At 45.2% G+C, this 21338-nt stretch overlaps 1 protein-coding gene across 6 annotated transcripts in view; it reads right to left on the reverse strand.

Annotated features, from left to right (window-relative positions):
- Foxp1 (forkhead box P1) overlaps positions 1 to 21338 on the reverse strand; it is a 527364-nt gene that overhangs the window by 392006 nt on the left and 114020 nt on the right. For all 6 annotated transcript variants that reach the window (XM_052722207.1, XM_052722208.1, XM_052722211.1 and 3 more), the window contains one exon: positions 5576 to 5670. The gene's annotated coding sequence lies outside the window, so the exon portion shown is untranslated. Of the gene's footprint in view, positions 1 to 5575; positions 5671 to 21338 lie in introns of those variants that run through there.

The following is a 21338-nucleotide window of genomic DNA, read 5'->3' on the forward strand; positions in this document are numbered from 1 at the left end:
GTGAGGAGGATTCCCAAGCAATGGCCACATTCAGGAAGTGGGTCCATGCAGAAGAGACATGTCACATAAGCCAAACTACTGAGGACACACAGAGACAAGGATGAAGCCTGGGATCTCTACACCAGATGAAGCAGGACAGAAGGTCTGTTCTACAAGCTGGTGCTGAGAACTCCAGCCCCAGCAACTTTCAGCCAGAGTCACCTGGCACCCACACCACCTGGCTGGACTCATACAGGGCAGCCAGCCTCAAAACCACTCAAGAAAACACTTGCCGGGGAGGCCTTCTTGCTGACACTCCCAGGGGCCTTGGAGAGGGCAGAAGAGGTGGGTCTAGGCTGGCCCATTTCCTGTGCAAACATAACTCACCCCAATTCCCAGTGTGCGACCTGGTTCCCCTTCCGTGAATTATTATTTTACATTCTCAAATGATATTTGAAAACAGGGGTGTTAGATATTTTTAGAGATCTCAATAGCTGGGTGTTAGCTACTCTGAAGCCTGTCAGGAGCCGAATCCAAGTTTTCCTACCTTATATGCTTGCCTTTACTGACTCGTACTCACTGGATTTGATCCTTTTCTTTCCTCAAAAGGATGCCATGCCTTCTACTGTACTGTGTTTCATTTTGTTCTGTGCATGCACCCACCGGGAAATGTGGAGATGTGGAAGAGAAACAGAGAGAGATTCTGGAGAGGAGGGGCAACACATTCATGTATATGTGGGCACATATATATGCAAAGCGCAGAAGTTAATGTCAGGTGTCTTCCTCAATTGCTCAGCCTTATTTTTTGAGGCAGGGTCTCTCACTCAATGTGGAACTCACTGACTTGGGTAGCCTAGCTGGTCAGAATCCAGAGATCCTCTTGCCTCTGCCTTCTCCCTGCTGGGATTACAGTTGTGCCTGGCTTTCATATGGGTACTGGGGATCGAATTCACACCTCCATTCTTCTGCAGCAAGCACCTTACCAACTGAGCCATTTCCTAGCTCCCGTGTCAATGTTTTCATGGTGTCCTTTTATTTTATATGTTGAGATGGTATAAACTATAAATTAAAAAATGGCAATTTTGATTCTTTATATAGCCCAAGGCTCGTGGGAGTAAGAATGCAAGATTATATATATTCACCTTTTATCAGCAGAAATTACGTGACATGGGGAGGTGGAAGGGGGCATTCTCTACACCTTGGCTTTTATGTAACAACCCTATTTTGAAGGATGCACAGCAACCACAGGCATGATGGAACAATACAGCAACCTATCACCCTCTCAAAGCAGGTAAAAGGTGTTAAGAGTGATGAATATTTATAGCTAATCCCTTCCATCTATGCAAATGTGAGCTTTCCACCCAAAGATAAGAACATGAAGACTTGGACTGACATGTCAATTAGGCACTTAACCACCTAGAAGGCTTTCCACCACTACAAGGTTCCTTTTACTGCCAGGCAGATCAAACCAGCTCTAATACTGGGAGATATGGATCCCCAGGGAGATGGCCAAAGTTGGGGTTCAGCACCATGAACACCCCATTTCCTAGGTTCTGAGGAAATGGCTTGGGCTCTGATGATAAGCTGCTGCTGGGTTTGACATTTGGACCTCGTATGGTCTGAGACAAGGTACAGATATCCAACTGTCAGCACACAGCAAACCAATTGCACTCACTTCCACATTTGTGTTGTGCATACAGTTGTGGTGCATTTTTGTGTGTGCACGTAGAGGACAGAGATGCATTCTCATGCACACATGTGAAGACTTGAGATGGGCAATGGGTGTCTTCCTTTTTGATTCTCTGCCTTATGCCCTTGAAACAGAGTTTCTCACTGAACTTGGATCTTGTCACATCAGAGGCAGGACTCACTGACTAGCAAGCCCCGCGCTAGTGTTGCAGACACATGTGGCTATGCTCAGCTTGTTACATGGCTTCTGGGATCTGAACTCAGATCCCTCATGACTGAACCAAGTGTTTTTACCAAACAGGAATTTCCTCAGCCCACTCTTTCTTGCTTTCATTTCACAGTTCATTTAATATATCAAACATGAACACACAAATATCACCAGGAATCAAGTCTCTGCCCTTCCCTGACACCTTTAAAACGAAGAGTGCAGCAGGGCATTGTGGTATGTGTGTAATTTCAGCCCTGTGAAGACTGAGACTGGAGGATGTCGCATATAAAGCCAGCCTGAGCTGCACAGCAGGGCCCTTTTTTCCTCCCCTCTACCTCCTTCCCCCAAAAAATAAAGGAAAAAAGAGTAAAGAAAACAGAAAACTCTAAACTGGAAAGTAAGAAAACCCAAGATAAGATTTCTCACTGAATCTCCCAGAAGCCCTTGCTTCCAAATTGATAACTGTGTTCCAGGCCCTGAGCACAGAGCATGGGGAATGAACCACTTCATTATAGTAGCAATAACCCTATGACCCAGGTGACACCTCAAGCCCCACTTCACATAAGGAAACTGAGGCACAGAAGAAGAGATTGATGTGACCAAGAGCAAAGAGTCATAAGCAGTGGTAGGACCTCAGTTTGGAAGAAAAAAAATGCTCACCTTTAAGAAACATTACCCAAATAGGACATGAAGCTCGGTGTTCTGCCTGTGGGGCCATCCTCCCAGGTTCAGAGCTGCAGAGGTCCTTGTGGATATGCATCAGGGCTACCCTTCAAAGCTGCACATATATTTAAAGGGAACACCAACCAGGCAACAAGTACTGGATTGTGAAAAGTGCATGTTCTGTCAGACAGACAACTACCCACAACCCAGCCACAGGATGGCAGGTGCCAACCTTCCCATGGGAAGTGCTCTGCGCAATGATGGCCTCAGCTAAGGGCCAAAGTCTGTACTAAGCTTTTTGCCTGAATCATCTTGCGGATTCTCTGCTAAGCACAAGATCATCCACCAAGATCTGCTTAACTTGTACCCACTTTCCAGATGAGACACAGTTGGGACGCAGGGCTGTTGAGTGATCTGTCCAGTCTAATGAGGAGAGCTCATGGAAGAACAGGGTCTGAGTCCAAGCCAATCTAACTCCAGCACATGCAGTGTGGTCACACTGCTGTCCTGTGTCCACAGCAGGTGTGAAAGCAAGCCTGATAATACAAGTCTACTTCTCTCATGAGCACAGACTGGGGACAAAGAGACTGTCTCATAGGACAAGGCAAATTCCATCCTGTTCACTGTGCCAATTAGGAATTTTCACAGAAAGCACATCCAGGTCAATCTGAAGCAGAGAATGTGGACAGGGCAACTCACTTGTCACCTGAAGGTAAGAAGAAATCAGCTGACATGCTCCACAGCCAATGGGAGGGAATGGCAGGAGATGGGTTGGCATATCTTCAAGTCCAAATAAGACAGGCGAAAGTAGGGCCCTCAACCCGGTCTCTTGCATACACTAGGAGAGCACCACTGGATAAGAAGTGGCCATGTCATTGGGATACCATGACTTAACCTGGACAAAACCTCAGAACCACAGTAATAAACACTCATCTGCATATTCAGGACTTACAATTTTACACCTCTCTGGGGGACATGTGTATCCCTTGCAAGTCTCAGGCTCAGCATGGCCCCATAAGAAACATGAAGAGTCTCAAGAGTTGGCTGAGATGTGAGTCTCTGCTAAGACTCAGGCAGACTGGAATGTGAACACAGAGTAAGTCAAACACGACCCTGGACAACTGGACAACTTCGCATAAGCAAGCCCACGAGCAGCTCTACAACTGCCCACGTCTCCTGCTTTCCATCCCTCTGGAGCACCACATTTCCTACAGCTAAGGCTGCCTGTCTCAGGAATCTAGAGAACAGGACTAGAAGTCACGAGGGAGGCTTCAGGGAAGCTGTGCAAAGGGGCCTGCCTCTGTGAGAAGGGTCGCTTTCATCTCTTGACTCGATACCTTCCTTAGAGGTTCTAGGAGCCATGACTGGAGACCCAGCAGCCACCACGAGGAAAGAAAGCACTAATACCCTGGAGTAGGCAGAGCAGAAAGGCAGACGGCACGAACTACTCTCTCCACGTGTGTTTCATGAAAGAGAGCACACAGCAAATTTGTCCACCTACCTACAGGAGCATCTGTTCTAAGACAGTCATTTGCAAATAATACAGTGAAACAAAAACACCTCTTTGGATAGCACTGCCGTTTTCCATGAGGACCAAAACCCTAGAAAAAAATCCACAAATTGGGTTTCTAGTTCCCACCTTCTATTCTTAAAGCTGTTTGTTTAACCCTGACTTCCCTTCGTAATTAGTACTGCTGGTCTAGGGACGCGTATTTGCTGAGCCTGTCTATATGTTTTGACACGCAAGACTTGTGAAATTCAAACATACTGCAGACATTCAAAGCATTATTATTTATTAAGGCCCATATTAAAGGTGGAAGATCTTAAAGGCCTCTCAGATTCTGATGATTAAAGGAAATTTAATCGCTCTTCATTGGCATTTGATCTTTAGCCTGCCATAATCTACCCGTGTAGCCCTTCATCCATATTTGATACTAAAGAGATATTTCAACAGCGTGTCCATCAAGTGGAACACAGACGGAGCTCAGAGACCACATGACTCACAAAATAAAAGAGCATTCCACCACCCTGGGTTAGCTGATGAAAGCGAAGGTGACTGGGGAGCCAGAGACATGGAAGGGCTTTCCCCTCCCATGAAAGGAAGCCAGTCACATACAGTCCACCACGCCTCAGTCTGCCAGTCTCCTGCTGGGTTGCAAGGGCAGGTATTTCAAATCCCTGTTTCTCCCTCATTCATAGTTTGCTCAAGGTCAGAGAGACTAGTAACCCTGTGAGCTGTGAAGTTCATGGATGGCACCCCAACCTTGATGTATCAGAGGATGGGGGAGCAAACCAAAGCCCTCAGGTCAATACAGCTCAATAATTATTTGGGTATACAATGTTCACGGGGACACAGTAGTAACCCCACTCATTTTTTTCAAGTGCCCATGGTTAATTCTGCTAACCAATGGCAGAGGTGCCTAACTGCAACAGACACTGTCTGTGGCCCAGGAGGGTAACTAGAGTCACTCTCTGGCCCTTTGGAAACAATCTGAGCCATCTCTGCATTTGGGCATCTTCTGGCAACTATGACCCACGACCAGGCACAAATGGGATTTCTTTTAGTTTGTTCTGTGTGAGGTGTGAATGAGTGTGTACATGAACGTGCATGTTTGTGCAGGTACATATGCACATGTATGGACAAGTGTGGAGCCAAGGGTGTCATTCCTCAGGAGACATTCGGCTTGTTTTGTGAGGCAGGGTCTCTCACTGGGACATAGAACTCACTAAATAAAGCCACCAGATCCACCTGTCTCTACTTTCCTCACCTGCCTCTCCCGGCTTGGTTGGTTTTTTTTTTTTGTTGCTGTTGTTCTATTTCTTATTTTGTGTCATAAGATTGATCTCAGGCCATCATGCTGGCGGGGCAAGCACTTTAACCACTGAGCCACCACCCCACTCCTGAAGGTACCTATGCCTAAAAGTCATATAACTGTCACAGGAAGTGCCAGCTTTGGAACTCGTGCCTGATCCTGGGGCAGGTGGCCCACAATTTTCTCTCCACCCCTTGGTGACAGAGACACCTTGGTTACTTACCCTGAGCTTTTAATAAGTCTCACAGCCATAAAAAGCCTGGGGTCACTGGCAGGGGGCCTGCAGAATGCCACAAGACTGCAACACACAGAAGGACCCTGGAGACAAAAAGGAGAGAAGGGTTAGGGCCAGGGCTTCGGGTGCATCACTGGACGTCTTCCCTCACACGTGAAGTCGGCCCCAATATTTTCTGATGAAAAATGTTAAACCGAGCGCAACTATCAGTCCTGAAGGCAGAGATATTCCGTGAGGTGTTCTGGTTCCCTGAAGTGTTCATCAGTGTCTATTCCTCATTTCGTGTGTGTGTGTGTGTGTGTGTGTGTGTGTGTGTGTGTGTGTGTGTGTGTGTTGCTACATGTGTGCATCAGTGTGGAGGTTAGATGTCAGATTGAGAGAACTCCCTCAATCACACATCCACATTTTTTGGGAAGCAGGGTCTCTCACTGAACCTGGTACATTCGGCTAGACTAATTGGCCAGCAAGTACCAGGGATCAGGCTGTCTCTATCTTACTAGCTCTGGGATGAGCGACACTTGCCACTGTTTCATGTGTGTGCCAGGGATTTGAAAGCACGGTCTCATCTCCTGGGACAAGCACTTTACAGACAGAGCTCTCTCTCAAGCCACATTCTAAGGATGCATTCTCCGAATTAATGCTAACGGACCCTGAGAAGTAAGAACAAGAAGACACACTGACGCAAAATGAAGATTTCATTTCCGGTTTGGGTCAATTAACCTGGCTTCAGGTGCCCTGCAGATGAGGCCAGGAGGAAACCCGTACCATCCAGACACAGGTGCCCTGAAAAGGCAGGTGAATTCTTGCCTGCCAGCCAGCCACATTGTCTCATTTGTCATTTTACCAACTGCATTTCACATGCCAGTAGAGGCCAGGTCAGCCTTGTCATGGAGGGCAAGTATGTGTGCTGAAGCTGTGGGCTTCTGTGGGTCTAGTTGAGTCATGAGTACTATTTACAGAGTTGGCCAACTCTGCTGATGGAGCAGTCAATTCCCCTCAGAGTGCTTTCTGAATGTGTAAGCTGCCAGTCAAAGGCCCCCAGGAAGCCCTGAGGCGACCATGCCGCCTCCATGGCTGCGGAGTCTAAGAAGGAATGCTCTCGGAGAAACAAAAGGAAGCAGAATGAGAGCCCAGTATAAGTCCTTCAGGGGACGTGTGTGTACTCTTCCCACAGTGTGTGTGGGCAACATTTGGTGACTGTACCCATTTTTTAGATTAGTCAAACTGAGAAGCTGAAACTGAAAAGATGTATGGAGTTTCATGATTTGAATAGTCACATGTCTCTGGAAACCATGTGGGTTGTCTGTCAGGCAGAACACAGAGAGGAGTTCAGACATAGTGCTCTGGTTGGGTATCTCTTCCAGATTCAGTCAGGTAAACTCAGGCTGGTTTCACCACACTGTTTTCTGAGCATCAGCTGCTTGCAACACAAAGACTGTTCAAGCCATACAAGCGTGAGTGTCCTTGTTCTGGGGCTTGGGAGATGACCCAGGCAGGAAAGTGCTTGCTGTGAAAGCAAGAGGACCTGTATGCAACTCTAGAAACCACATCAAGAAAAAAAAAAAAAAAAAAAAAAGGAGTTTGGTGGGCTGGACTTGCAATCCCAGTGCTGGAGAGGTGGAGAGGGGAGGTCTGTGCAGCTTGCCGGCCAGCCTTAGCCCCATCAGTGAGCCCCAGACTCACCAAGAAAAAAGTGTGGGAAGCACTTGAGGATGACACCTGATGTTAACCTCTTTGTATACAATGATGGATACACACACACACACACACACACACACACACACACACACACACACTCACCCTAGTTCTCCTAAGGTAGGCTATGTGGTCATTATTCTTCTCAAACAAGGCATAAGAATGCATCAAAACTATTTTAAAAGGAAAAATAATATTTTAAAAGGACATTTGCATTGGGGTAGGCAGTGATCATTCAGATGAAAACTCCTAAAATGTAAACTCCTAAGACCTGCCATCATGAGATAGGACCATTGTCATGGACTCATCAGCATAATGAGATAATGAAGTTCATTATGTTGTCTTCAATGGAAGTACACTTGCTGGCGAGCATCCCCCAACACTGACTCTGAGACCCCAAGAGCTGCGCCTCTTTAAGGATCAGCTTCACATGCCTCAAGGGAAAGTCAGCCCTTCTCAGTCCTCACACCAGGGCAGAGTCATTGGGGAACTTTGGGGCCCTTTATTATCTACTTGTAAAATGTTATAAGCCTGTAAACTAGTTAATTTATGAGCCGTGTTAATAATTTGCTCACACTTGATCGCGGGTTTCGCAAACACGGCTTCCAGGGATGTGGGAGGATAATTTGTAGGTCCAGCTTCTCGGCTAAGGGGACACTAACTAATTTGACACAGTACCATGACATTGATGGCGGGGCACACTAATGACTGTACTCCTAGACGTGGCTGTCAGCCTGTCGTTCCAGTGAGGAGCCTGCTTGCTCTCAGTGTGGCTCAGGACACAACGCTCAACTCATTATTCAGACAGCACCATTAATGAGAGCCCATGTTTATTTCCACCATACTAACCAGTGCTTAGCTTCCATTTGTCTGATATGGTCATTGATTAAAATGGGTCTCATGAATAGTAAATTTGAGCCCCACAGAAACAAAAGGCCACCAGAGGAAAAATAAGCAAGAGTCGACTGGAAAACAAACCTGGTCAACTTGTTTTCTGCTTCCAGTGTCACTCAGGACAAAGTGACAGGTGGAAGGAAGTGCTATGGATACCAAGGAAAGAGAAGGGGATGTTATAATCACACACGCCTATGGATCAGCTTGATTGTTCTGACCACGGCACCTTTAACCTCAACACAGTCAAGAGTTCTAGTCAGGAATGCCTTCAGCCTCCTACACACCTTAGAAATCTTGAAAATGGGGTATCACATAATGTACTGTAATGATGGGGTTTACTATGACATCTTCACACATACATATCACACTGTACTTTGCTCACTTTCACCTATGACACCCCCTGCCCAGTCCACTGGTTACTTAAACAGCCCCCCACTTTGCTCTTGTGCTGTGCTTGCATGAACCTAAACTCCACATATGACAAAACATGAGTGTGGCTTCTTTCACTTAACAGGATGACCTCCAGCTCAGATTCTTTTCCTGCAAATGGCATGATTTCATTCTTTTCTAATGGAAGAATAAAACTCCATCGTGTACATACACCACACTGTCTTTACCCATCTGTCTACTGATATGTATCTAGGCATGTTCTGTGTCTGGGATACTGTGAAGAGAGCAGCAGTAAGCTTGGACTTACAAGTAGCTCTGGTGGTTCTGCGATCCTTTGGAGTATGGCGGGGTCAGTGTATCAGGGTTTCTCTATATTTGCTGCTTCCTTGGTGACAGTAACCTGGGGACTCTATGTGCAGAGTTTTAGGTTCATTTCTCCACGACTGACACAAAGGTTTGCTATGCCTTTCAACCTTACAAAAGTTTGTTCTTTAATTAAAGTGACTCAAACATGATCATCAAGGACACCAATAAACACATCTGTGATTTTTCTGAACTGATAACCAAACTGTATAGCTGCAGGGTTTTAAAAATACCCTTTTATACACGTTTCTAGTCCTAACTAAACCTTGTAATCAATTTCTATCTTAAATTAAATTTCTATTTTGGTCTGACAAATTTTCTTTCATTTTATGATGATTATAATCCTAAAATATTCATATAATAATTTAAAATGAATAACTTTTTTAAAAGGTAGGCCCACATCTATTAAAGGAATGATAAAACCAAGACTACTCCCAATGTGGTTCATCATAGAATGTGCAATTCAAATTAAATATTTCAACAAATGCTGTCTGCCACTCAGGATAAAGAATTCTACTGAATACTGCATATGACTTTGGATTTTTATAAAATAGCAAAACAAGTCTGAGCCCACATAGATCACTTTGGGAATGAGAGTGTCACTGCATGCAGCAATTCTAAGTACATACTCCTGGACTCACTGCCCAAGATAGAGCTATAATTTTAGAAGGGCCATGATGTCTAAACACTGCACAACATGTGGAGAGCAGATTTAGATGGTCGGCTGGTTTGTAAGGACAAGTATCCAGAACCATTGTTCCAAGAAACCCTGCTGTCTCCAAACATTGCTATTTCCCTGGGCAACCACAGAAGGCAGGTATACAAAGTATCAGCATCTCTACACTGTGCACTCCCAGTAAGTAATTGTTGCCCCATCAGGACCTGGTAAAATATTGTCAGTCTGTAGTCATGACTGGATAGGTGATCATCAAATCCAATTTTCCTCTCTAAGCAGAAAGCTTGGCTGGGTGCTCTGTCCCCTTGCAGCTATGAAGATCCTTGTCATCAAGTCCTGGCCAAACAGAGCAAGATAGAATGCACCACTTTCTGATTCTCATGTCTCCTCACCATGCCTGTGGCCCTCTCTCATCCCTCAATTGAGGGTCCAGAGACCCAGTGGGACTTCCTACCATCTGAGGGGAAGTATTACAGAATGTCTTAAACCCAGGGCCCTCAAAGTACATGCAGATCATTACAGAAGTAATCCTCAGACCAGGAAAGGATACACAGAGCAGATGCATAGCCAGTAACTCTACTCCACCCTCAACAACCAGTGCAACCTGAGGGGTACCCAGGAAGTAGAAAGCACTCACTAGGTGAAGCCTCTTAGATCCAGTAATGTTTATGACCCCTACCAACAGTGCCTGACCCCTCCTTTTATTTCTTTAGTCTAGGTTCTGATGATTACTAAGCAAGTGCTATGCTACCTCTCTGAACTTTATTGTATGATTCACATTTGTTCATTCATGTTTCCACACCTATTTTCTCCTCCTTTCCCATTCCCTTTCTTTTCACTCTTCCTCTCTGTTCAGTCTCCCTCTTCCTCTTCCCCCTCGCTCCTGTTCTCTATATCCCCCATTCCTTCCCTTCTTCCTTCCTTCCTTCCCTGCTCTTCACCGGCTAGCACTAAACTCTAGGCCTTCTATATGCGAGGTAAATGCTGCGCTAACAGCTCTCACTTTTTTGTCTGTCTTCCTTTCCTCCCATCCCCCATTATTATTATTATTATTATTATTATTATTATTATTATTATTATTTTATCTTTCTTCTCATTGGTAAGAACTAAACCCAGGGCCTTGCACTTATTGCCCCTATACTCACCACTGATCTAGTATCTTACTGTAACTTAAATACATTATCTCCTTGGCTTTACCTTAAAACTCTCAACAACCCTCTGTAAGGAAGGCACTACCAACTGGCAAAGCACAACCAACTGAAAGCCCCGAAAGATACTCTATGGTTGCTGTTAATGGCTCCTCTGGTCAACTAAGGATAGGAAAGGAGAAAGAAACAATAGCCATCATATTATTAAGACGTACTAGGCATGCCTTGCCTTACCTACTCTTTACCTAGGCCAGTCAGTGTGGTTCCCTTTTGTAGGTGAGAATGTAGAGCCTCTACAAAATGAAATGCAGGCTCCCACCACACAACTGCTCCAGCTGTGAGCCCTGCTGAGTCTACCCCTGCCTTTCACAGACCAACTTTCAGAGAACATACCCGTTCCTCAAGCTATTGCTTTAAGAAAGAAACACCGAATGGTATCTCCCTAAAAGAAATACCACCTTCCACTACAACAGGAGGGCAGTTCTCAGCTGCCAATGGCAGAGACAGTGGGGACCATCTACAGAGGTTAGGAGAAACCAGGAACAAGCTAGAGGGATTTCACAATCCAAAGCAAATATGCATTCAGGCTCCTGTGCAGTAATCATTCTCTGTATCTTTACTGTTAATATATCAAAAGCATAAGACTACATTTTACTCCCGTTTAAGAATGAATTGGATGTGGTGGCTCATGCCTTTGATTCCAGCACTCTGGAGGCAGAGGCAGGAAGATCATTATGAGTTCCAGGCCAACCAGGGCTACATAAAGAAACCCTGTCTTTAAAAATAATAATGAGCCGGGCGGTGGTGGCGCACGCCTTTAATCCCAGCACTCGGGAGGCAGAGCCAGGCGGATCTCTGTGAGTTCGAGGCCAGCCTGGTCTCCAAAGTGAGTTCCAGGAAAGGCGCAAAGCTACACAGAGAAACCCTGTCTCGAAAAAAAACCAAAAAAAAAATAATAATAATAATAATGATAGTAATACCCAAGCCAAAGGAAGGAAGAAAAGCAGGAAGGACTGACGGATAAGGACTGAAGACAGGAGATGTGTGGCTGAAGATGCCCTGCACTCAATCAGTCGCTAATACAGATGACAGACAAATAGATAGACAGACAGACACAGACAGACAGACTGATAAAGGTTTGACCAACTTTTTTTCCATTAAAGAAAAAAATGCAGTGAGATTATTGGGATTTCCAGCCAGATGTCCTCTCTGACAACTGCTCAGCTTTGCTGCTACTGTAAGGAAGCAACCAGAAACGAGGTGTAAATAAATCAGTGCAGCTGTTTTGCAATAAAACTTTATTGATAAAAACAAGTTGTCGGCCGGGCGGTGGTGGCGCACGCCTTTAATCCCAGCACTCGGGAGGCAGAGCCAGGCGGATCTCTGTGAGTTCGAGGCCAGCCTGGGCTACCAAGCGAGTCCCAGGAAAGGCGCAAAGCTACACAGAGAAACCCTGTCTCGAAAAACCAAAAAAAAAAAAAAAAAAAAAACAAGTTGTCGAAATGGGAGGTTTGGTCCAAGTGCCACAATTTTCTTACTTCTGACATTTAGCTGTTTGGGTATTTTGCATATCCATTCACCCATAACATACAAGACTTCCTCTACCATAATAGGAAACATCTCTGGTTAACATTTTCATGCAGGATCCCTGACTGCCAGGAATCAATTCCTGATGTAAAAAGGGAATAGCCTCAATGTGACGAAGGTTCAGGATACCACAGCTGTGGAGCTCAGCTTCCAACAGTCTCTTCCCCATGCTCATGAGCCTCAGAGAGCACTGGCTGGAACAAAACTGTAAGCAGTATTTCCAACAAAAGGAAGACCCAAAGCTTTTGCTCTCAGTAGGGTCAAGTGTCTGTGCTGACTGAGGGAAACTGAGGTACCTGAAAGAGACCTTATAGAAGGACTTCATGTTTTTAAGGCAAAATAAGTAATATACACACTTAAAAATATCAGTGGTATCATAAGTTCTAAGAACTAGGAATGATACTCTCTCAGACTTTCAATGGCAGGCATGAAGGCTCTCTAAATTAGAAGCAAACTGTTTTCCTGGATTTGTGGGGTGTTCTTCGTTAAGTGATTTCAAGCAAAGAGCTACACTGGACGCATAGGAAGAAAACATACCAGTATACTGCCCCGTTGTTCCCTGAGAATGAGGAGTCAGCACAGCAAAGATCTGGTTTGTTTATTTGTTGTTTCAGACAGCAAAACTCGGATACATTGCAGAGAGAAAAACAATGCTAAAAATCTGTATCCCCAGTTAATGTTTTATATTAACACTGATGTGTACAAGACATTCTTATGAATCTGTTTTACCTAAGCCATCAATCAAAACCGGAACAGAAGCAAGCAAACGATAGTCCGGCCTGACAAAGGGATATTTTGTAGTCATTAAGAACTAATCTGGAAATGGAAATGGTTGTGACATGACATAAAATAAGCAAGACAGGAAAATTAACCTGCAGTAATCCTTAAGCGTATAAAAACACGCTGCAGAAAAGATCAGAAAAACTTAAATTAACAGTGTCTGCCTTCGACAGACGGGATTAGACAGTATTTCTCTTCACTATTTTTAGTATTCAAGATTTTTCCAAAACAAAGAAATATTAGCTGCAGAATTTTAAAACCTTGTCTGAGAAGAGTCATTTATGAATGGCCTGTAACTGGCTTTGCAACAGGCTGGAAGTGTCTTGGGGACAGACAAGACACTGTGTCACCTCGCACACAGATCAGTGTTGGTTCACCTTAGGAACTCAGTGAGCTTCCCTTGAAGCAACTGGATAGGTTATCTGACTTTATTAAAATCCCCTTAATGAGAGTCCATAAATAAATACAATTCTTATATTTCAAGCCTTTTAGAGAAATTAAATCATCCTGTTTAAAGAATCAGATTGCTGTGGATTAGACCATAAATAAAACGTTTAATGCATAATTCTACTTTCTCTGTCCATGTTCCATGGGAGCACACAGTAATTTGTCTTTTAATAACTTCAAACAATTCTGAGTCATTTGCTCATTAAAAACAAAATATATCTTGATCACGAAGCTTGGCATTTCATAAATATTTAGCCCAAATACATTGCCTCCTTCAACTGGAAATAGCACGTTCCAGATTAAGAACACTGTATGTAGGAGAAAGAAGGAGACCCTCCACCTCATGTCAGCTGGGAGAAGATAAGATGTTGGCCACTCACAGGATTTTTGCTGCCTCATCACCATCCATCTATGGCTCTCCCATGCTCTCAGCATAGAGCCCCAAAGCCAGCCTGTGGCTCCCAAGCCCCAACATGTTAATTTAAGGCCTTACAGATACCCTAGCCTCCAGCTTAGCCTCATATCTCTCCTGACAAGTCCAGCTTCTCTCTGAGGGGAGCAGGGGAGGAAGAGAGGGAAGGAGAGAAGGAGGGGAGAAAAGGGAAGGATCAGGGAGGGAAGGAGGCCAGGGGAAGATTTTAAATTCTATCCTGAGAACTACTTTGGTCAGAAGGACAGTGAGGAAAAACCTTGCTACTCCCCAGAGCTAGGGGTTAAACCCAGTATCCTGCATATGCTAAACAAGAATTTCATCACTGAGCTAGGTAACTATCCATCTTTTGGGGGTTTTTTTTCTCCTAATTTATTTAAAATTTGAGACAGCAACTCAACAAATTGCCAGGCTGGCCATGAACTCACTATGTATCCAAGTTTTGAACATCTAAAGAATGACAGCCCAAGTTATCTTCTGGCCTCAACATGGATACACATAAGCGCGCGCACACACACACACACACACACACACACACACACACACACACACACAATCTAAAAATAAAGTACATTAATAAAGGCTACCATTCTTCCTTGTCCCTGGAAAGCCAAGGATACTTACTTAGTGACAAGTAGGCTATCTTTTTTATATAATGCATTTATTTTTATTTTATGTGCATTGGTGTTTTGCCTGCATGTATGTCTGTATGAGAGTATCAGATTCCCTGGAACTGAATAGAGTTACAGACAGCTGTGAGTTGCCATGTGGATGCTGGGAATTGAACCCAGGTCATAGGAGTTCACACCACAATGACACTGAGAGTGGGACCATTATAAAACAACTAATTCCCTTTGTTTCTTTCTAGTCACAGCAGAGGCTATGGTGGCCACTTGCCTTTGCATGTTATTAGTTCTGGCCAATGAGATGGTGCGCAGGCAGAGGTGTAACACAGCCAACGTTGACAGGAAGACCATCTAAGGCCCTCTTTCACAGAGACACCACAATCCACGTGACAATGGGTCAGAAGTGTCCACACACACAACAGGACCACATCCGCATTCTTCAATGTTAGGCTTTGAAAACCTATGTGCTCCTGGTTGTGGCAGGTAGCCTACCACACACTCACTAAAACAGGCCATACCGTATAGGAGCCACAGCAGAATCTACCTGAAAGAGACACTCATCTCTGGTTTTGTCTCCATTTCTCTCTCTTGGCCCCACTGGACTATATGTCACTATTCGATGTATCCTTTCAGAAAAAGTCTCTGTCCTGTCTCCACTCATCACTTGGATAATTTTCAAGAACACTTCTCATTGGCTAAGTTTTTTGTTTTGTTTCTGGTTCTGTTTTCTAGGTATGAAGTCCTGGCTGGTCTGGAACTCAGTATGTAGACCAAGCTGGCCTTGATCTCAGAGACATCTACTTGCCTCTGCCTCCAAGTGCCTGGCTGGTGAGGCACTTTCTCTCAGTGCTTACCATGTGCTGACACGATGTTGGAAGTGGGACCTGCTAAATGTGAAACAAATGAGGTCTCTGTGCTCTCCAATCCACATCTACCAGCAGGAACTAACAAAACCATATGGGAACGATTAACACAGCCTTGACCCCAGTACAGGTCAGAAAAGGCTTTGCACAGGGAATAACCTCCAAGGCATCAAAGGCAAGTGGGAGCTGGGAGGGTGGACAGGGCTGTGTGGAGGGCAGGGGAGCACGGTGAAACTGCTGAGAAAAGCAGACACGTGGAACACAAACACTGGAATTAATCCTCTCTCTAGAGCAGCTTTAAAAACAGAACTGGGCCGGGCGGTGGTGGCACACACCTTTAATCCCAGCACTCGGGAGGCAGAGGCAGGCGGATCTCTGTAAGTTCGAGGCCAGCCTGGTCTACAGCGCGAGATCCAGGAAAGGCGCAAAGCTAAACAGAGAAACCCTGTCTCAAAAAACCTAAAAAAAAAAAAAAACAGAACTGGAGCGGTAGAGATTGTATGAGCCCGAGATGAGGGAGAAATAGAGTAGCCCCGTCCTCTGGATATGACTTGATGCTGAACCTCTGAACTCACCGCAGTCACAGTGGCCTGCACAAGACCTGCACAAGATGAAACCAGTCAGCATTCTGGTATGCAGGGGAAACGCATTCACTGAGGAGCTGTGGACAAGTGATGGGTTTAGGGGGTGGGTCAGTTTTCTTAAGGGTGTGGCTCCTGGTAAGTGGACCATGCTCCAGCCAATGGCCTCACACCCAGAAATATGTGGACAACACCCATTGGGAGTCAGTGGGTTATAAAAATTTTTTAAAAAGACATGAAGTTGGAGGGTTAGGGAAGTAAGATAGATCTGGGAGGAGTTGGGAGTGATCATGATAAAAATATATGAAATCTCAAAACAATAATAAAAATATTTAAAAATTTTAAAAGAAACGATATATAACCGGGGTGTATCAGGACTTTCAAGCCCCAAACAAGGTCAAAGTCACTGAGTAAGAGAGATGTCAAGGCACACTATTAGAGGCACACAGGTGTAATGATGGGATGGTGTTCCCTTTTAGCACTGACAGGGAGAAGGGTGTCACATTAATATGGCTTTTCTAAATTCTGTGGAAGAAAAATTAGAAGAATAACAGTAGGAGAAGAATCAGAAGCAGCAGAAGAATCATGGCAGTTTCGAATCCTGTACCACAGCATCTGTCCTTAGAGATCCGCTGGCCTCCTTTGGACAGACCATCGTTATCTTGCAACCAACCAAAGGCAGGCTTGAAATCTTTCACTCCACAAAGCCACAAGGAGAAAATACCAGAGCCCTAGGTCCTCCTGAACCTGGAGCCCCTCTTTGTAGTCTCACTCTTCTCATAGGAACTGGAGTTTGGGGTGCTCTCAATGACTCAGGCATTAAACTCCATCCAATGCACCAACTCGGTCTCCTCAGCATCACTGAGGTCTCCTTGTGGAAGGTGGCTAGGCCCTAACTGCAGGTTCCGATTCACTAAGGTTACAGGGAGGCCAGATGATTTAAATTTCTAAACCCCAGTGATACTGATGGTGGGTCAGGCGCCAGGCTCTGAGGATACCCTCCCAGGGAGAGGCGCTTCATCCCTTATCAGGGTATCACTGAGCCACATCAATGACAGGGGCTCCTGCATCTATCACAACAGGCTTCCTCTTCCCAGCTCAGGACACCAGCACCTTCTCTCTCTCTCTCTCTGTCTCTGTCTCTCTGTCTCTGCCCACTCCCTCTTTCTCTCTCCCCTAGGCTTCCGGAAACTGCAAGTCACTCCCCAGGCAGCCACTGTTTCTGGCACCTGACTTGGAAGTCTCTGGTATTAACTGTCATCTATCAGTTTGAAGATGAAAGCCAGCAGCCCTTGGCCCTGGTACACAGGACTCTAATGACATCCCACTCTCTCTCCAGCCCTCTCATTCCTCCATTTCCAGTTCAGCCACCTGGACTTTTCTGCTACCCCACAACAAAGGCTTGATCTTTAGTCATCCCCTCTGCCCGAAGGTACTTCTCTACTTCCTCTATGTTTTGTGGAGCTGAGTCTAAGTCTGCAGAGCGGAAATCAAGTCATTTTTTCCAAGTGGCCTTCTATGACCAGACTGAGGGGCCTCTCCCAGACACATCCTTTACACTGCCCACCAGTTGTGTGAACCGGCACTGCATCTCAGTTCTTCACCTCACTCGCTTTTCCGTCTCCTCCTGTCAGATGGTTGCTGTGCACCCTGACGCTGCAGAAACAGAACAATGACTGGCACCCAGCAGACACTGGACAGACAGACAGCTGCAGAATCGATAGATTACTAAGCCAATTACTTGAAGCCATAACAAATGACAAGCTCCAGAGTGATTTGAAACTACAGAAACTGAAGTGGGTTGAGGACCAGAAGATCGATCTTCCTTTGTTGTCTCAAGAGCAAACCCCAAGAGACCCACTTTGGCCTCTGCATGCCAACTCCTAGGATATCTGCAAGATGGTGCCCTTAACCTTCAACTTCTTCACCCCATCACCCATTCATGGTTCCAGCTGCAAGAAGAAAAGCAGGTACCAGGGCTCTTTACAAGCTGAGCCTCTCCACCTTGGATGGCTCTACAAACCAGTTGTAAGTATTCTATGTTAACCACAGTTTGTAATTTTCTCACAGGTGTTTGAAAAGGGGGCAAAGCCTTTTAAGACAGTATGTGTGTATTATGCCACTGTGTATGTTCAGTACCACACCCACAGGTTGACAGAGAACCTTTGCTGAGCCATGGAAGCCAGGAGAGTTCTGGTGGCATCATTTTGCTAAAGGCATCCTATACGCTCCAAAGTGTTCACGCCTTAAGAAAACGTTCAAGTGGGATTTTAACACAGCTTGACATGAAAGCTGACACCAAGGACAGTACAGAGGAAACCAGATGATGTGAGTTGTACCTGACAGTTCAACAGAACACAGGAGAAATACTCTTGCTTTGGAAGACAGCCAAGGTATTGGTTCGAAGTTCAAAAGAGGAAGGCGACATGAATGAGTATTTGAAGCATACCCTATCAAATGGCTTTTCTACACCCTCGGTAGAAGTCATTACGATGTACTACACTTCACACCGGTTTTGGGTGTGTGTTGGCAGGGGGGTGTCTGGAGCTAATTTGGGTTTGGAAACTGATGCATGTCTTGTGTGGCCTTCAGAGAGTCATACCTCTGCTCTGAAAGGCATTAGAGGGGCAGGAGAGCAAAACCAGGGATCTCAAAGGTTCCTTATAGTGCCCACATTCCCAGAATCCATGGACATCTCGAGACATACATCTAAGGTGGGAGGCCACAAAGAAAGAGGAGCCACCTGTCCTGCTTAATCATCCAACAAACTCCAGCAATGCTGCCATCCCTCAGCAGAGATTGAAGGGCTGGGGAACTACACTCTGGCTCCCGTATCCGTTCAAATAAAGTTGCGTTTCCATATACTGCAGGAGGGTGAGTTGATGTAGTAATTACCTGTTACTCTTGACAAGTAAGGTAATTAATGTAGCAAAATACCACCGCAATGTGTGTAAATTTAGACCACCATAATTAAAGCACCCGTCTGTTCAACAAACTGTTCAATTAAGAAAAAAAATATTGACGGTGTGCTTTTTCTTTCTTTCTTTTTTTTTTTTTTTTTTTTTTTTGGAAAATAGAAAACGTATGGAATGAATGATTCTCCACTGGTTGATATCCCATTCCAGAGCACTTGCTCAGCAGGGAGCATGCACAAAGGACTGAACCCCACAAATACACCGAAGGACTTAGAAACACAAATGACTAGGCCAAGAGTGGTTACTGCAAAGCCTGTGTTTAGAACTCCAGTCAGTAAAACTCCAGTCAGAAAGAGAACAAGGGGGACTTGAACTCTCCAACTACGGCAGAGAGCAACAGGCTGACAAGATACTACTGTGCTGCTCTTCATGTAACAGGGCCACCTAGAACCATAACACCAGTTATCAGTGTCTACTGGCCAGGTTTAGAGCCCAGCACTAACCAGACAGTGGGCAAACCAAGCAGCTGGAAAGTCCCCAGGACTCCCTGAAGGGCTAGGCTTATGGAGAACCTCAAGAAGAAAGCTAGCTGGCCCTTCACAATGAAGAAGACCTCAGCTTCTCCCATCCTGCTTTCAACAATCCACAGCCACACGAAGCAGTAAATGACCAACAAAAATCAAGCCAGAGCCATGCTGAGACCAAGAAAAGAGAAGAAGAAGAATCCATGAGCAAAAAGCTCTAAAAGGCCATTACTCTCAAATATACGTAGACAGAGGAAATAAATACTGGCACAGTAGAAGAGCCTGAGCAGGAAGAAAGGGAGGGGGCTCTTTAGAGGGACGAGGAGGGAGGGGACAACCATAAAGAGGGGAAACGAGGAGAGTAGGAGAAAGATAAGAACAGAGGTGGACTGAGAAGATGGCTCTGTGGAGAAGGGGCTTGCTGAGTGACCATGAAGACCCAATGCCCAGCACCATGGAAAGCCAGAGGTGGTCCACGCTCCTCTGATTCTCAAGCATTCCTACCGCATGATGGAAGGGGAAATGGGAACCTCCAGCAGCTTGCTGGCCAGCTATCCCAGGCCATGCTGCAAACGAGGAGGAAGGAGAGGACGGAAAGACGCCCAATGTCATCCTCTTATCCTCATAGGCATGCATACCATGGCATACATGCACCCGCACCCACGCACACATAAATACACACATGTAGTAAATATGTACACAGACAGACATTTAAGGGTGAGTAAGAAAAGAGAGGGAAGTTCAAAGAAAGAAGTGAAAACAGTCTGATGAGAGAAGGAAATGGTTTGTGATTCTGGTGTCAGGTCATGGTGTATGCACTTTTTGTTATGGTATATAATATCCTGGGAGATGTAACTAAAAGGTACCTTCAAGTCAGTTCTCAGTTCATTGTATTCAGCTCTGTCCTAAATGTTCCCTGAGAACTTGAAAATCTCCAGGTGAAGAAGAAAGAGTACAAAGACACATCCCAGCTGAACACTCAGGGAAAGGATGCCTTCTCCAAGCACAACACTCCAGTTCCACACTTGCGGACCAGATCAACGTTACTGACTGAGAAATAAAACAAAAGTGTTCCTCCACTGATATGAAGGAGACCACAATGCAGAAGCAGAGAAGGGGACTGCAAAGAAAACTCACAATATGTATACCACGGCAGCCCTGGAAGTCTAACTTTTAAAATGATGTCTTAAAAATTAGCACTTCAAAGGAGGCCAAACAGCATGACAGGGACACAAAATTAAGAAACATGATTTGGGGACCTGATGCAAGTTCATGGACGAAACATTATTTTTTTTTTTTAGTTTTCATATGCTCAAGGACCATCCACAAAAGTGCAAATGATAGCCCTGCTCATCTCTCTGGATGAGTTTGTGTGATGTGCCTTTCAAAGATTACCCTGGATAATGTGGTAGATGAGAATGTCCCCCATAGTCTCCTGTATTTGAACACCTGGTCTCCAGCTCGTGGCACTGTTCGGGGGAAGGTTAGGGAACCTTTAGGAGATGGAGCTTTGCTGGAGGAAGCACGCCACTGCGGGTGGGCTTTGAGGGTTTACAGCCCCACCCTACTTCCTGCTTGCTCTTGGCTTCTTGTATGAGAGTGAAATGTGATAAGCCCGCTTCCTCTCCAGCTGCCCTGCCATGTCTCCCCATCTACCCAATAACGGACCCTCTATCCCTCAGTAAATTCTCTGTTCCTTAAGTTGCTTTTGGTCAATGGCTTGGTCACTAGAACAGATGGCATCCAATGGGCCGATGCAACACTGGAAAACACCAGTCAACCATCTCTCATTGGTGCTACCATTCACACATATCAGAATGTCTGTCTTAATC

Source organism: Peromyscus californicus, unplaced genomic scaffold, assembly GCF_007827085.1.
Source record: "Peromyscus californicus insignis strain IS unplaced genomic scaffold, ASM782708v3 Scaffold_6__1_contigs__length_162567912, whole genome shotgun sequence".
Taxonomy (NCBI): domain Eukaryota; kingdom Metazoa; phylum Chordata; class Mammalia; order Rodentia; family Cricetidae; genus Peromyscus; species Peromyscus californicus.